The sequence below is a fragment of the Motacilla alba genome, chromosome 26 (genome assembly GCF_015832195.1).
Source record: "Motacilla alba alba isolate MOTALB_02 chromosome 26, Motacilla_alba_V1.0_pri, whole genome shotgun sequence".
NCBI lineage: Eukaryota > Metazoa > Chordata > Aves > Passeriformes > Motacillidae > Motacilla > Motacilla alba.
Window position 1 is genome coordinate 5,446,119 of NC_052041.1, and position 16,870 is coordinate 5,462,988.

Below are 16,870 nucleotides of genomic sequence, written 5' to 3' on the forward strand. Positions count from 1 at the left end.
ACCCCAGAGGTGTCCAGAGGCACTCGGAGCTGTGGGCTGGTGACAAAGTGGGGACTGGGCACAGCTTGGATGGGATGAGCTTGGATGTCCATCCCACCCCCTGCTCGGTTCCCTCTGGAGGTGTGAGCTGGCCCATCCCAGTTCCCCCAGCACATCCCAGCCTGGGGACACAGGGCTGGGGACAGCTCCAGCTCTGCCTGCAGGTGCTCCTGAGTGCTGTGGGATTTGCAGGGTCCCAGGGCGAGGGAAGAGACGAGAATCTTGACTCCATGTTGCAGAAGGCTGATTTATTATACCATGATATACATTATATTAAAGTGCTGTATTGAAACTACACTGAAAGAACAGAGAGACAGGATCCATCAGAAGGCTGGGCAGGAACAGAAAGGAATGAATAACAAAATCTTGTGACTGAGCAGAGTCTGAGCCAGCTGCATCCTTGATTGGTCATTAATTAGAAACACCTCCCATGGACCAGCCAAGGCAGCGCCTGTTGCATCCCACAGCAGCAGAGAGTTCTTGGTTACATTTCATTCCTGAGGCTCCTCAGCTTCTCAGGAGAAGAAAATCCTGGCAAAAGGATTTTCATAAAATATGTCTGTGACACCTGAGTGCACAGCCAGGGAAGGTCCTGTGATGTCCCACAGGCATTGGAGGAGTTTGCAGGGACTGGGATCTTTGTCAGAGCTGCTGCCAGGAGGGGAGCCCGGCTCCCTGGGCCTGCGTGTGTTTCCCTGGCTGCACAAAGGGGCCGTGCAGAACACGTCTGCTTGCAGAGTCACACGCACACGTTTCTCCTCCACAATATTTTGGGAAGCTCCACAGACGTGTTAGGAAAGCTGTCACTTGCACAAACTTCCCTGCAACCGGAGTGTGATGTTTTTTTCAGAGCTATTAATGGAGGGTTAGAGTGGAACCAGCTTGGCAAAAAGGAGCAAAAACAAACACACGCCCGTGGGCTCCAAGAAGGAACCAAAGGAGTGCTCCAGGGAGGTCACTGAGGAGGTAAAGGTGTTCACACCAGGTGTTCACCTGCTCCACACAGGGGCTCACCTGCCCAGGCCAGCTGGGGCTTTGTGCAGAGGCTTGGGCACCAAGCAGCTGCCACCACTGCCAGCCCATCCTGCTCCCCGCAGTGCCAGGGGTGATAATGACACCACCACGGTGGAATTTTCTGTCCTGGGCAAGGGAGGAAGGTGCTGAAGGGCAGGAGGAGCAGGGATGGCACTGGGCAATTTCCTTGGGCATGACTTTGTGCTGAACTGGCAAGGAACACAACAGGAGGAGATTTCAGCTGCTAATGAGGGTCTGGAGCGTGCCAGGAGCACTCCTGCTGAAAACTCAGGGTCTCCAGGGATTTTGGATCAGCACAGGCTGAGGCTGGGCTGTTTGAATCCTCAAACATCTCTCAACCCAGGATTCCCCCAGAAGAGAGAAACCTTTGCTGTTCCCCGCTCTTGCTCTGCTTTGCCTGCCCCAGCTGAGAGCTCGTTCACTGTGGGTACTTGTGGAATTTTAGGTTTTTAATGCCAATCAGCAGCAAATCCCAGCTCTCTATTGAGTCAGGAAGAAAAGCTGCCTGCTGGACAGAGCCAGGCTGCAGCTTGAGCAGCGGGAGGGGACTGGGCTCCGCCTCAGCTCAGGGCTACCCTGGGATGCTCCTTCTCCTCCCCTGGCAGACAACAAGCCCCAGCGGGGGGATGACTGATGGAATATCCGCGATAAACCATCCACAGCTCAGCCAAGCTGTCCCGAGGAGGAAGTGCATGAATAAAAGCCATGATCCGCGCACCAACAGCAAAGGGCTGAATTCTTCAAATAAATGGCTCCCAACAAATAATTTGAGCGGCTCTCATGAGCGGCTTAGGCCCTCGAGCATGAAGATTATCAGCCCCATGTAATTTTCTCCTGGCTGATGTAGCTGCAAAGACCATTCATATTCATATAAATGTCTAATGTCTAATCCTCTAATCTAATCCTTTTTTTTTTTTTTTTTTCCTGCTCGTGCTAAAGCTCCCCAGCCCGGGCTCCAAAGCCCTCTGAGCAATGGAATTATTGATAAATTACTGCAGGGAGGAGGAGCACAGCACAGGCACCAAACCCACCAAGCTCTGCCTGCTCTGCAAGGCTTGGAATTTCTCTGTTGGGTGAGTCTGAAGGACAATTGCAGGTGTTTTCCCTCCCTGAGACTTTCCACACCCTGGCCCAGTGCTGGACTGAGATAATTTCTCCTCCACTTGGGCTTGCAGAGAGCTTGAGGGAAGATCTCACTTTGTCACAAGTCAATTCAGCTCAGTTCATGCAAATTAAAAATATAAACCAAAAAACAAAAAATACAAACCAAAAATATAAACATTTAAAAAAATCCTCCAGAAAGTCACGGAGTGGTTTGGGTTGGGAGGGCCCTCAAAGCTCACCCAGTCCCACCCGTGCCACACCTTCCACGGTCCCAGGCTGCTCCAGCCTGGCCTTGGACACTCCCAGGGATGGGAGCAGATTCAGAAGCAGCAAAAGCCCAGCTCCCAAGCCCAGCCTTAATTCTGCCTGTCCCCTGCCCTGTGAGCAGCCCCACATTTATTTATGGACCTTCCTTCTGTGCTCACTCGGGGGGAAAGATTTGTACCATGGGCAGGAATTGTAAATCCAGGCACAGTCTGAGGCCTCTGAGCATTTCTGTAATAAAAATGATCATCCTGGAGCTGGTTTTCATCTGGAATTAGGCTGAGGCTCATCAATGCATTATCTCACTTAGACCAATAAATGAGCGTCAGACAGGAACTTCTTTCAATCCACGGCGGGCTTGGGCCACTGCTGAAATCCTGCCCTGCAGCAGCAGACTCAGCTCCCATTTACTGCTCCCCAAGGCCAGCCAGTTCTCCATTAACTTCCACCTCCAACTAACAGCACATTCAGAAGCAATTTTGTGGGTGACTCTGAGACTTTAGGCTGCTCTGGGGGTTTTTTTCCCCTTATAAATTATCTTTTTGCTGGATGATATGGAATTATTTAGATGACAACTCCCATTAAAAGAACCTGTGCTCTTACAGGCAAAGCCATTTCTTCCCAGACAACACCGCTATAAAATTGTTCTAAATCTACTGAATGTGTGGAACAGGGTTTTGCCACGATTAAAAAGGAAGGGAGACTTTTCCATTTGAATATTTCCCTCTTTCATAGCTCAAACACACATTTCCAAGTCAATAAGTTTTCAGCTTTGTTGTCAGATGAAGCTGGTTTGTATTATAATTCCCCCCGTTGCTTTTCACAGGTACTGAATGTTTTGTAAATAGAATTTATTTGTGAAATGTCGCTTTCTGTCCCTGCTGCTGGACATTTAGTGCTGTTCCAGCCCAGCCATGGACAGAAGGACAATGTGCCCCTTGCTCCTGGAGCTCTTTCTGCTCGGCTCCATCAGCTGCTCTCAGTAATGCTGAGGAGGTTTTGTGTGGATTTGTGGTCGCACAAAAACTGTTTGGACACAAAACCTGGGCTGGAGGCAGCAGCTCCAAGTGCGCAGAAAGCTTTGGGGAGTTTGTGGGGAGAGATTTCCCCGTTAACCCAGAGCTCCCTGTGGCACAGAGGGATGGACAGAGGAGTGTCTGTCTGTCCTTCCCTCCCCCAGCTGCAGGGACAGAGGCAGGGCCAGCAAACGGCCCCTGGTGGCTCCAGTGGGGCCCAGCCCAAGGATAAAACCCTGGAGGGGACGGAGCCTCCAGCAGCTGCTGCCTGCTCAGAGCCCGTGGGGTCCCTGCCCTGCAGCACCTGAGAGAAGGGTGGATTTATGGATGGACATCCCAGGAGCTCTTCAGACCCCCTACACAGCTCGCTGGTGCTTTCTCAGGCACTTTTAAACATCTTTCCAACTGTGTTCCAAGCCCTGACCTTTGGCTGTGCCCGGAAACAAACAGGCACATGCAGAACAACAGTCTGTATGGAAAATAAAAATGTTGACATTAATAAATCATTAAAGGATTTTGATGCCCAACAGCAAGCACAGACCTTTCATCCCTTATTTCTAGCTCTGCATCTGGCAACCAACCTCGTGAAAACAAGAAGAAATTATTGATATTATTTTAGCCTTCTGCAGATCAAGTGTTGCTGCGAGGACTGAGCTAATATTTGGAGAAGCGAGGATGGGTTTGGTGTGGTTTGCTCCATGCTCCCAGTCTTTGCTGGTGGGATATCAAAAGGCCAGGATGAAATCTGGAGAAGGAAGAGTCTGAAATGTAGGAAATAATTGAGCAGAGCAGTGCCCGGTTTGGCTTTGCACAGGGAGAGTTATGGGCTGCAGTTATTGTGCTTTTTGTGTGGTGCTTGGCTTCCAAATGCAGATCCTGGGAATCCATCTCAGCGTTATTTGTTTGCTTGTTTCCCTCTCCCTGCACGTGAGAGGGCATTGATGGAGTTTAACTGCAAGACCCCATCCATCCACCCTCTGCACCCCTGCACCTCCATCCACCCTCTGAGCTCCTTTATTCAGCTGCAGCCTAGCAAGGAAAAATAATAAAAAAACCCATATACAGCCACTTGTGTTTTAAAGAAACAGCAGAACCAGCAGCTACAAACCTTAACCTGATTTACATCCCTGGCAGAGCAGCACTCCCCGCTGCAGCCACCTGCAAAGCAAGTTTATAAAGGCACTGCCAGCCCTGCCCCTGCAGCTGGGAGGGCCACGAGGGCTCCTATAAACAATATTTTATTGATTAGAACGGGCAGAAACTCCTGTTATTTACACCAGACTTCTTCCCAGCGTTTATCGATGCTCCTGAGGCTCAGAGGAGATGGAGACGGAGACCTGGAAGCTGGAGCCCACCCAGCTCCTAGAAAGCAGCCCTGGGGGGACAGCCCTGCAGGGCCCTGAGCCCACAGACCCTTCTCTGGGCAGCTCCGGTCTCATCCTGCGTCTTCCTTTCAGCTTTCCAACAATTATTTCTTTGTTCGCTGGAACCCGTTCCACCTGCACCTCGATCAGCACCCAAAATCTCCTCCTGCAGCACCAGGCACTGGCTGCATCCGTTCCCTCTGGAGCTCTGAGCACAGCCAGGGGCAGGGGTGCAGGTGGAGGAGGGCACGGGTGGCACTGGTGGCACTGGAGTGGCCTTTGGTCCCTGTGTTTTTATTGCCACCCTTTTCCCTGGGCCCTGGATCCGAACTCTGTGGCTCTGATCTCCTGCCCAGCAGCCCTGGGAAGGCTCCAAAGGATCCCAGGTTTGGGCAGAGCACGGAAAGGCTTTGCCAGGCTGGGATGCCCTGCTCAGGCTTATCTGAGCCAGGCCTGGATGCCCTGCTCAGGCTTACCTGAGCCAGGCCTGGATGCCCTGCTCAGGCTTATCTGAGCCTGGCCTGGATGCTCTGCTCAGGCTTACCTGAGCCTGGCCCAGGCTCTCAAGCTGGGCTCCAGGGCCCTGAGAGCATGCTGGACTGGAGCTGGATGGATGGCCACGCTCAGAGCTGCAATTCCTCCTGCATGAGACATCCCTCTGGGGCCTCGCAGCTCTTCTGTGGCTCAGAGAGGGGCAGAGAAGGACTTCAGGGCACAGAAATGTGGAAAATAAGCAAAAGACTGCATGCATTTATCCTGGGCCCTGCAGCAGCAGGAACATTGCAGTTCCCTCCTGCTGCAGGAATTTTGCTGTTTGTTCTTTCCTGCTGCAGGAATTTTGCTGTTTGTTCCCTCCTGCTGCAGGAATTCTGCTGTTTGTTCTCTCCTGCTGCAGGAATTTTGCTGTTTGTTCTTTCCTGCTGCAGGAATTTTGCTGTTTGTTCCCTCCTGCTGCAGGAATTTTGCTGTTTGTTCCCTCCTGCTGCAGGAATTTTGCTGTTTGTTCTCTCCTGCTGCAGGAATTTTGCTGTTTGTTCCCTCCTGCTGCAGGAATTCTGCTGTTCCCTCCTGCAGCAGGAATTCTGCTGTTTGTTCTCTCCTGCTGCAGGAATTTTGCTGTTTGTTCCCTCCTGCTGCAGGAATTTTGCTGTTTGTTCTTTCCTGCTGCAGGAATTTTGCTGTTTGCTCTTTCCTGCTGCAGGAATTTTGCTGTTTGCTCTTTCCTGCTGCAGGAATTTTGCTGTTTGTTCTCTCCTGCTGCAGGAATTTTGCTGTTTGTTCCCTCCTGCTGCAGGAATTCTGCTGTTTGTTCTCTCCTGCTGCAGGAATTTTGCTGTTTGTTCTTTCCTGCTGCAGGAATTTTGCTGTTCCCTCCTGCTGCAGGAATTCTGCTGTTCCCTCCTGCAGCAGGAATTCTGCTGTTACCACAGCCACCAAAAAGCCACTTTTTAAACCAAAACGCCAACGTGGTATGTCATTGATGCCCTGCTAAAAACACCCAGCGTGATTTGATGCGTTTTGAGCCAATGTTTTATCACTAACGAGGTGAGGAAGGATTCTCCTGCCACAGGGGCTGTGCTGGGGTTGGGTGGAGGCTGAACGATTTGATCACTGTGCCCCTGCTGCAGCTTTTCCTGTGCAAAGCTGCAGACCAGCCCTGGGGAGGGCTCTGGGGGTCTCTGCCTGCTCAGGACTCCGTTTCAGCCCCGTTTGAGCCCGGAGCCCTGCAAAGGTGAGGCTCGGAGCTGTCACAGGGAGCAGCAGTTAATGCTCAGATAGGGAGGCTGGTTTTCCTTCTCTCTGCAGCCTGTAAGAAAATTAAATTCATGCCCAATGGGCCCAAACATTCTTGGTAGCATTGAAGTGCAAAATTGAGCTAATACCTTTCTGATGTTTAAACAAGTACTCATGATATTTTTATGCCCATCAAGGAGCAGCTCGAAAGCTTCCGGAGCTGCCACGGCAAACCAAAAGGGAGGCCAGAAATAAAGGAAGGGGAAAAATCTATTTATGGGTCGTGGGGAGCTCTCTGGGTAACAGAGACAGGATGAGATGCCAGAGTGCTTCTCAGAGCTTCCCCCTCTGCTGCAGAATCCCCTCGTGGGACGCACGGGGCTGGGAGGTGCTGGGGCTTCTCTTTTCCCCACTGCGGCAAATAATCCCTGTGTGAAAACACAACCATTTCCTGTTCTGACCCAATATTCCTCCAGGGAGAACTGTTCCTGCGAGGGAGCCCTGGCACAGGGTGCCCAGAGCAGCTGTGGCTGCCCCTGGACCCCTGGGAGAGTCCCAGGCCAGGCTGAATTCACCAAAAAGCAAACAATGGCCATTAAAAATGGGCACAGTCCAGGGAGGAAGGAAGGTTGGCAAGGTTTTAGCCCCATCCCACCTCAGCCCATTGGAGCACATATGGGCAAAGGGATTGTTCCCCTCGCTGAGGCTCGCAGGGAGGGAAGCAGGAGCAGATGGGAGCCGGGCTCTGCCGACTGCAGCAGATAAAAGACAATTACAGGCAGAAAATGGAGCTGCTGATCACAGGCAGCTTCCACTTGGGATGCTCAGTGCAGCTACTGGGATAAAAACCATGTTAAAGAGGAGGGCTGGGAGCTGTCCTCCTGGCAGCAGTGCCCCGTGCTGTGGCCTGCTGGTCCAGGCTCCTCGCAGACGTGGGGAGAAACGTTTCAAGGCTCAATTTGAGCCGTTTGTTTCTCATTTTTGAGCTCTCATTAAAATAATCTGTCCTGATTGTCCGTGGGAGCTATTTTTTGTTCCTCTAAACGGTTGCAGAAGACAGCAGAGATTAGAAAAAGAGAATGAGCCCTGGTGAGGCTGTGACTCATCAAATCCAGGCTCCTGCTCCGTGCTGGCTGCCAGGGCAGCAGCAGCCCCTGGAACGTGGCAGGGACAGGGGGAAACTCAGTCCTGCCCTGTCTGAGCAAGAGGTTTGAGGAATTTTACCTCCCTTGGTATGGGATGAGGACCATCCTGATCCCTTCCTGCCCCCATCGAGGGGATGCTCTCTGGAAGGGAAGGTTTTCTCCCCTCTCCAGGGCCACACCACTAATCTGGGATGAAAGGGCTCTGCCTCCCCATGCCACGAGTTTCTTCCTGCACTCAGAGCCCCAGGCCGGAGAGGCCGCGTGCTGCCAGCACCACCGACCCAGGGGAAAGGTGTTTGGAGGGAACTTTTAGCACACAAGCAGTTCTTTTCTATTCCAGCCACATGCACCCTCAAAACCACCAGGAATTATGAGGAAGTGTAAATTCCTTCCTCCGTTCCTCCCCCGTGACTGCCCCATCTCCACCACCTCTGGCTATCCTGGTGTTCCACAAGAGTCATTGCAGTTCCTGGTGTTCCACAAGAGTCATTTCAGTTCCTTGGTGTTCCCACAAGAGTCATTTCAGTTCCTGGTGTTCCACAAGAGTCATTTCAGTTCCTTTGGATTGCCATCCCCTCTTGGGCACTTGGGGCTCCTGGCTCACACCCAGCCTGAGCCTGACCCCTGCTGAGCATCCCCCAGGGGCTGCAGGACTCTGCCACCCCCCAGGAAAAGCTCAGGGATTCCTGAGGGCACACCCAGGACAAAGCCTGAGCCCACCTGTGGGCGCTGAGCCCTCCCCAGACAATTCCTGCTGAAGAGCCCGGCAGGGACTGGGATATCCCAGCAGCGCCTCCGGGGCTCCCAGTGATCACCCCAAACTGGGTCATTGGAGTGACAAATGTCCACCAGCCTGTCCCATTAATTAAAACTCAGGGGCCAGCACCTTTCCCTCCCAGCACAAAGGATTTCCAGTTCCGAGTCCATTTCTTCTCCTCCTGTCTCCACAAACCCACAGAAAACGCCTTTTGTTTCAGTGCCAGGCTGCAGAGGGGCTGTTTGTTCTCTGGCCATTTCAATGTCCCTACCAGTGACATTTTTAAAGCTACGAGAAAGGATTTTAATTGGCTGAAATGCTGATTGCCATAACAACTGGCTAATGAACCATCTGTTAGCATATGTAATATTTATTTATACGTTTCAGAGGCGCAGCTCGGGGTCTGGACGGGCTCTGCTGCGAGGGCAGGGCAGCCCTGGCCCCGTGCAGATGGGGCTGTGGGGTCCCCAGGGAGCCCCCGAGCTCAGCCCTGCTTGTCCCCAGCCAGCCCTGCAGGTCAGCCTGGGCCGAGGAGCCTCCCCAGCAGCACAGGGCACCCTGCCCTGTCCATGGGGGCAGGCAGAGCTGGGAAACCCGGGAAAAGAGGGATTTGGGACCAGCACCCTGCACAATGAGGGTGGGAAAAGATGGATTTGGGACCAGCACCTGGTGGTGGTGTAAAAAGATGGATTTGGGACCAGCACTTGGCACACTGAGGGTGGGAAAAGAGGGATTTGGGACCATCATCCAGCACACTGAGGGTGGGAAAGGCCTCGGAGGTCACTGAGCTCTGGCCAGCCCCACAAACCCCGACCACCCCACACCATGGCTGTGCTGCTTTCCTGCTCCTGTCCCCGGGCAGGGACCCCAGCCCCAGCTCCCTCCGCAGAGGGGTCGCTGGGGTTTCCCCCGGGTTTGCCCTGCTCTGCTCCTCTCCAGCACCTTCGGCCGGGGCAGCTCGGGGCTCTGGGGCTGCCCCCACCCCAAAAGTGCCCTGCACCCCCCAGAGGGGCGGGGAAGGCCCGGGAGCCCGGAGGAGGAGGAGGAGGATGAGGATGAGGAGGAGCAGGAGGATGAGGATGATGAGGATGAGGATGATGAGGATGAGCAGGAGGATGAGGATGGGGATGAGGAGGAGGATGAGGAGAATGAGGATGGGGATGAGGATGAGGAGCATGAGCAGGAGGATGAGGAGGAGGATAAGGAGGATGAGGATAGGGATGAGGATGAGCAGGAGGATGGGGATGGGGATGAGGATGAGGATGGGGATGAGGATGAGGAGGAGGATGAGGATGGGGAGGATGAGGATGAGGAGGATGATGAGAAGGAGGACGAGGAGGAGGATGCTGCGGGGGGATCAGAGATGCGGTTTTGGGTGTATTTTTAGCCTGCTGATGAAGAGCCGGGAAGAAGGGAGCGGAGAAAGCCCCGCTCCGGAGAAAGCCCCGCTCGCAGCAGTCACATGCATATGCAAAAGGCTCCTAATTGCCCCTCTTTAGAAGGGAATCATTGGGGATTTCACAAGGCACGTTAGAGAACCTGACATGCTTATTTTTCCTCTTATTATGTTTGTAAGCAGTGATCCTATTGAAAAGAAAATCAAACCCTATTTTTGCCAGTCACAACCGTCTCCCTTTCACTTTCTGCCGGCTTTATTTTATTTTATTTTCCTTTCTTTCCATCAGTTGAATAGAGCAGCATTTTCATGTGTATTAATTGCCCTGTAAAATGCCCTCGAAGTCATTAGAATTCCCCATTCAAAACTATTATCTGTGCCATTATGTCTTTGCATTATATTTATTTAAATGTGGCTCTCCTGAATTAGCTTATTTTTAACAGCTAGCCATGCCTGAAATATTGTTCCAGGCCAAGCTGTTCTCAAATCTTTTTTTTTTTTTTAATGATAACTTCATAGAAACTCTCAACGCTTCATCCCGAGTGGAATCACCATTTTAGGCGTTTAACCCTCTTTCCTTTTCCTCTGTTTTCAGAGGGATTGCCAGCTGCCGTGCAGGATTTTTCCTCTGGAGCCCCAAGACTTTCTCCTCGCAGACCTGACGGCTGCGGTTCGTGGCTCCCGCACGGAGTTAAACCGGGGCATTGCAGAACGCCCCGGAATTCCCTGGATGCAGGGCCGGGGTGTTCCGTTTCCTCAGAATACACACGTATTTTGGATTTCCCAGCCCTCCTGACGGGGATTTTGGCATCGCCGGGGGAAGATGAGGGAGCAGCTGGAGTTTCGGGAGCGCTGCTGGTGAGGATGGAAGGCAGCGCTGCCTTCCCCGGGAGATGCTCTGCGGAAGCGCTTCCAGCTGGGCAGGGCAGGGCCGGAGCGGGGATTGGCTTTCCTGCCCCATTCCCTCCCTGGGAGCGGAATTCCCAGCCCTGGCCGTGCCTTCCCAGCCCCCGCGGGCTGAGCCCCGAGCCCGGGCAAGGGCAGACAGCGAGGAGCTGGACCCCAGAGCAGCCCCTGCTCCCCTCCAGCCCCGGGGGCATCCCCGAGCAGGCACCGAGCCCTGCCCTGCCAGCTCCAGGGGCATCCCTGAGCCCTGCCCTGCCCTGCCAGTCCCAGGGGCATCCCCGAGCAGGCACCGAGCCCTGCCCTGCCAGCCCCGGGAGCATCCCTGAGCCCTGCCCTGCCTGGGCAGCTCCAGGGGCATCCCTGAGCCCTGCCCTGCCCTGCCAGCCCCGGGGGCATCCCCGAGCAGGCACCGAGCCCTGCCCTGCCAGCCCCGGGGGCATCCCTGAGCCCTGCCCTGCCCTGCCAGCCCCGGGGGCATCCCTGAGCCCTGCCCTGCCCCGCCCGGGCAGCGCCTGGCATCACTTTCATATTTTAACGAGAGCAGCCGCTCCGTGTCCGCCTTCATTAACGCAGCCGCAATTAGCGCAGCCGCTCGGCCCCGGCCGGGCCCTTTGTGCTGCGGCTTCCAGCTCCAGCAGGAGCCTGTGCCAGCCCCGGCCGCTGCCCCGGGCACCCAGCGGCTGTGCCAGGCTGTGCCGCCGCTCCGGGAGCCGCGCTGGGCGCAGGGATGCGCTGGCAATGTTCAGCCCTGCGGCCCTGCCCGCTCTCCTGGCCGGGGCTCTGTGCTTGGGGGGTTCGGGGCTGTAACCCCATCGGGTCCTTGGCACAGCGAGGGGACAGCCGGGGCTGTTCGGGACGCTCTGGGAGCGTTCCGCCCTCCATCCCTCCCTCCCTGCGGGCTGGGGCAAAGCCTCGGGCAGTGCGGGCAGGGGATCACCCGCTGGCCTCGGCCAAAAGCCGGGCTCAGCCCTTGGCTGGCATTTGGGATAGGGCACCTCTCCCAGCCCGGCCCTAAATGCACCCGAACCCCGGGGCAGCTGGAGAAAACCCTCACACGGTGTGGCACGGCAGGAACTCGGCATTCCCCCCTCTCCTGGGCACGGGGCTGCGAGCAGGGGGGCTTTTCCTGCGGGGAGAGCAGAGCCCCGGGCAGGCAGGACCCCAAATCCATCCATCCATCCATCCATCCATCCATCCATCCATCCATCCATCCATCCATCCATCCATCCATCCATCCCTCCATCCATCCATCCATCCCTCCATCCATCCTTCCTTCCCTCCTCCCTTCCTTCCCCTGCAGGACCCCCATCCTCCCCTGCAGGACCCCCATCCTCCCCCCCTGCAGGACCCCCATCTTCCCCTCCCCTGCAGGACCCCAATCCTCCCTTGCAGGACCCCAATCCTCCCCTGCAGGACCCCCATCCTCCCCTGCAGGACCCCAATCCTCCCCTGCAGGACCCCCATCCTCCCTCCCCTGCAGGACCCCAATCCTCCCCTGCAGGACCCCCATCCTCCCTCCCTGTGCCCCCTGCCCCTGGCGCTGCCCGTTGTTGCTCTCCAGCAGCTTTGCGGGGGCAGCAGGGAGTTCTCCCCATTTCAATCCCATCCCTCCTCATCGGGTCCTTTTCCATATGCAGGAGGAGCAGCGGGTCAGATCCTATCTGCTGTTATTTCCTCCTTCATTTCCCCTCCCGGGGCTGGGATAACCCGGACCCTCCCGGGCCAGCACGGTCTATAAAGGATGGACAGATACTCCCGACGCTGCCAGGAGCTCCTGCTTTGCCATCCAGCCAGAATTCCCTGCAATTCCCCCTTTATTGCACCAGGACCGCTTTTTTACACCACGAAATGCCTTCATCACCGGGGCAGAGCGGGGTTTAACCCTTGGGAGAGCAACAGCTCCTGCCTGGGACGCACCCAGGAGTGACCCAGGCCGAGCTTCCAGATACCATGGAAGGACCTAGGCCCATCTCCGGGGAGATCAGCTCCCAGCCAGCCCCACCAGCGCTCCCACCATCACAAAATGCCGATTTTTATGCCACTAGATGGAGTTTGGAGGGAGCTCGGACAGCCTGGAGCTGGCTGCCCCGTGCCCAGCCCGGATTGCAGCCGCTCCCTCAGCAGGGGTGTCAGGTTTGGGCTCTGGGCTGTGGGACACGGGCAGGGATGGCTGGCAGCCACCTGGGAACTCAGGGTTTGGTGTCTGCTGAAAAGCCACCCCATAAATCCACCCCTCTTCAGGGGTTCCTCTCCAGGGGCCACCGGCAGATCCTTGGCATGGACAGGGACAAGGATGGGGCCCTGACCCTGCAGCAGGGACAGCCCCAGGGGTGTCCCCAGCCTCCCCTGCCCCATCCCGCTCTGCTGGGCCACCCCGAGCCTGCAGCTGCCTCGGGAGTTCTATAAAATAATAAATATCAATCACATTGGGCAGGGTATTGATCTGCAGATTTCACTGACATTTACAAATAAATGATGTATTGCAGTTTTCATTTTGCTGGCTGGGCTGACCCTAATGGCCTTTACATAATTTACTTTTGATTAAAGAAGTGCTTTGACGCAGAGAACCAAAAAAAGAGAAATCGATACAATTATGAGATCAGCTTTAAAACAATGTGCTGTGGCAGGGGGAGAGGCAGAGCCTGGGAAGGTGCTCAGTGGAGCTGGGATGGCTTCAGAGATCAACAGATTTCCTCCTGGCTGGGAGCTGGGATGGGCTGGGGAACATCAGGAGCTGCAGACTGATTTAACTGGAGGCAGGAATGGTCCCCCCAGCCAGGGCTGGGGCACCAGAGGCAGCAGCTCCCCTGCCCCTCCCGGAACAGTCAGAATTCAGCAGGGTTTGTGGTGTACACCATGCCCGCTGCAGCTACTGGGAAAGCAACTTTGGGAGCAAACCAGGGGCTGGCATGAGCTAATGAGCTGCCATATGTTCATTAAAGCACCACAACGTGCAAAGTGATGGTGACAGTAGGTTAAAGTCATATTCTGGTGAACAATATCCAAAAATACGATTTTTTGGCAACCGAACTGCGAGCATTATACATAATTAATGAGTGTTCTTGCACTTACCGTGCCCTTGCATACGGGGAATAACCACAACCTGTTTGCGTTTGTGAGGCATGAAAAACCCCCACAGTCACTTCTTTCACTCCTCCCCTGCTCAGCAGGGCCTCAAATTCTTTTGCCTTCTGGGAAAAGTGGGGAGGAAAAGTGGAATTTTGGAGCTGCAAGTCCCTGAGATGGCGCCAGGCTGGTCAGGGATATTTGGGAGTTCATGGGTGATGCCAGGCCTGCTTCCCCCTGTGCCCTGAGAGCTGAACGAGGGAAGGGAAAAGGGACAAAAAGATGGTCAGCATCCTGCAAATCCTGCATGGATGGGGAGGAAAGGTGAAGCTGTCTCTGCTCCCTCGGAGACGGGCAGGGAAGGCAGGAGCTGTCTCTGCTCCCATTTCCCTCACCACAAGTCACGGTTGCAAAAAAAAAAAAAAAAAAAAAAAAAAAAAAAAAAAAAAAAAAAAAAGAACCCAACAAAAAACCCAAGACAAAACAAAAGCCCCAGATCTACATCCATAAATCAAATAAATACAAATGCAATGAGTGATCTGAAGGAAAACAATCAGCTGCGAGCCAGTTTATTCAATCTGCCTAATGTGAGGAGGTTGCAAACATCCCACTGTTTACTCTGACTTTTTTTTTTTTTTTCCTTTTGGCAGCAATAAAAACAAATAAAGCAGAACCACTTGCTATTCAGTCTGAGGCCTGGCTATACCCAGAGACTCACAGCCAGCAGCAGAGAGATGGAAGACATTTGGCCCAAACCCTTTTTTGGCAAACACAGTGACAATTCAGCAAGGGGACAGGGAAGAGCAGGAAAACTCGGAGGAACTCTGAATGTGCAGTCCCCAAATTCAAACCCGCTGGCTCTGGCCCCCAGCTCGCTCCCAGCTGCAGGTACTGACCCCAAGGCAGCACCTTCCTGCAGCAGCTCGTTCCTGGAGGGGCAGAGGCTCTGCCAGCCCTCCCGAGGAGCTGCTGGCAGCCTGGAATGTCAGGGGCTCTGCCCTCCATTCTTCTCCCAATCACAACACAACAAAGCGCTCCGGGTTTGTGAAATGTCACCGTGCCGGCCCGGAGCCCTGCTGCAGACAAGGTAATTATCCCTCGCTGTCACCCCGCTCCTCCAGCTCGGCTAAAATGAGCTGCCTGTGCCGCTCTGCCCAGCCGTGTCCCGGGAAATGGCTCTGAACTTCAGCTCTGAGGGGAAACGGGGCAGCTCCGGGGACACCTGGGGACACCTGGGGACAGGGGAGGGGTCCCTTGGCCACCTCTCTCGTCCCCAGTCCCCGCTGATCTGATACCAACCAAGGAAATATCTGATGCCAAGGAAACTCCTAAGTTCATCAGGCTGTGGGAAACCCCCATTGCAAAGGGAGGAGAGCTTATCTTTCATTTTCTCTGATCAGTTTTGCAGCGTGTTGATGTATTTATGGTTTTAATACCCACCCATAAATGCCCCCTAAGCAGGGAATATTGCACCTCTCGATTACTGTTATTGCTTTATTGCTCCCGGGAGCCATAAATTAGCAGCTTCCCCCAGCAGCGCTCCCGGGGCACGGAATTACACCACAGTGTACACACAGCAGCCTATTAAGGCATTGCCATTCCATAAAAGTCTTTATAGTTTTTAAGTGTACACCTATAAGTGTTCCAATTAAAGAACTACATGCTCGCCTGGTAATTGCCCTCCCATTTGTGATAGGGCTCCACGGCAGAAAGAGGAAGAAGCAAGACTAAAAGGTGGAAAATTGGAATATAAAACACCGAATATGAAGCTGCCATAAAAAGAAAACCACAGGTTTAAATTATGCTTATTAGAGTCGTTTGCACGGCTTCAATGTCGCTGCCAGGAATGGGCTGTTTGTTTGTGAGGAGAGGAGAGGAGAGGAGAGGAGAGGAGAGGAGAGAGAAGAGAAGAGAAGAGAAGAGAAGAGAAGAGAAGAGAAGAGAAGAGAAGAGAAGAGAAGAGAAGAGAAGAGAAGAGAAGAGAAGAGAAGAGAAGAGAAGAGAAGAGAAGAGAAGAGAAGAGAGGAGTTTCTCTTCTCTCCCATCCCGAGTTGCCGAGTTTGGCCGGGAACCAGCCACCGGGAGAGGATGGTTGGATCTCCTGGCATGGCCCGGAATGCCCACAGAGGCAGGAGAGCCAGCCCAGCCCGGAGTGCCAGCAGGCAGACCTGTCGGAAGGATGACATCTTGTGGTAGGACGGCTGCGAGGAGCAGGGACTAATTAAACCTGCAAATGAAGCTGCAGCAGCGCCCTGCAAGGAGCTGGGGGTCTAAGGCTGCAACTCTTGGGCACGTTTGGATTTAACAGGGCAAGTCCTGGCAGCCCTTTGGGCTGACCCTGGAAAAGCAAATCGGCTCCTGGTGGCTTTTTCTCCTCCCCATCAGACATTTGTGGCCCATCCTCCTTCCTGGCAATCCTCTTCACCTACAGATGTTGGAACCTTTTCCAGTGCAGCTTCAGGTCCCTTTCAGTCAAATTTCCCTGCGGTTGGGAGCTCTGGCTGTGTTTGGCTCTGCACCCTGGGAGCAGCTGTGGGCCCTGAGAGGCAGAGCAGGAATGCTGCCCCAAGGAACCATTTATCCTCTAGAATAAAAGCTCTTCCCTTCGGAAATAACAACCCTGCCAGATCCTTCCTGATATTTCTTCAGCAGGAAAAATGCCTCTCTCAGAGTTTAGCATTTGTCTGGATGGTTTAAAGCACTCCAGAGCAAAAGCCATCCACCAGGGTGGGGTCTGCAGGATGCCCTGCACAGGGAGAGGGAATTGTGCAGGATTCATCCTCCTCTTCCCCACTTAGGGCTGGGTTTCAGTGAGGGCTCCTTGGGAACAGAAGGCAACAGGTTGTTGTAAATTCTCCCTCCTCTGGCCAGCTGGGTGACAGCAGAACTTCTGCTGTGACATCACCCTGCAGCAGTGGAAGCCGTCATCACACATCCCCTTCTGAAATAAAATAAAAAATATCCACAGGGATTTATTTTCCTTTAAATATCTATAAATCAGCATTCATCGAGGCACTGTAAATTCCAGTTCTTTAAAGGAAATG

The 16,870-nt window shown here is 54.0% G+C and overlaps 1 protein-coding gene across 1 annotated transcript in view; it reads left to right on the forward strand.

Annotated features, from left to right (window-relative positions):
* TRAF3IP3 (TRAF3 interacting protein 3) overlaps nt 1-16,870 on the forward strand; it is an 87,230-nt gene that overhangs the window by 60,459 nt on the left and 9,901 nt on the right. The window lies entirely within an intron of this gene.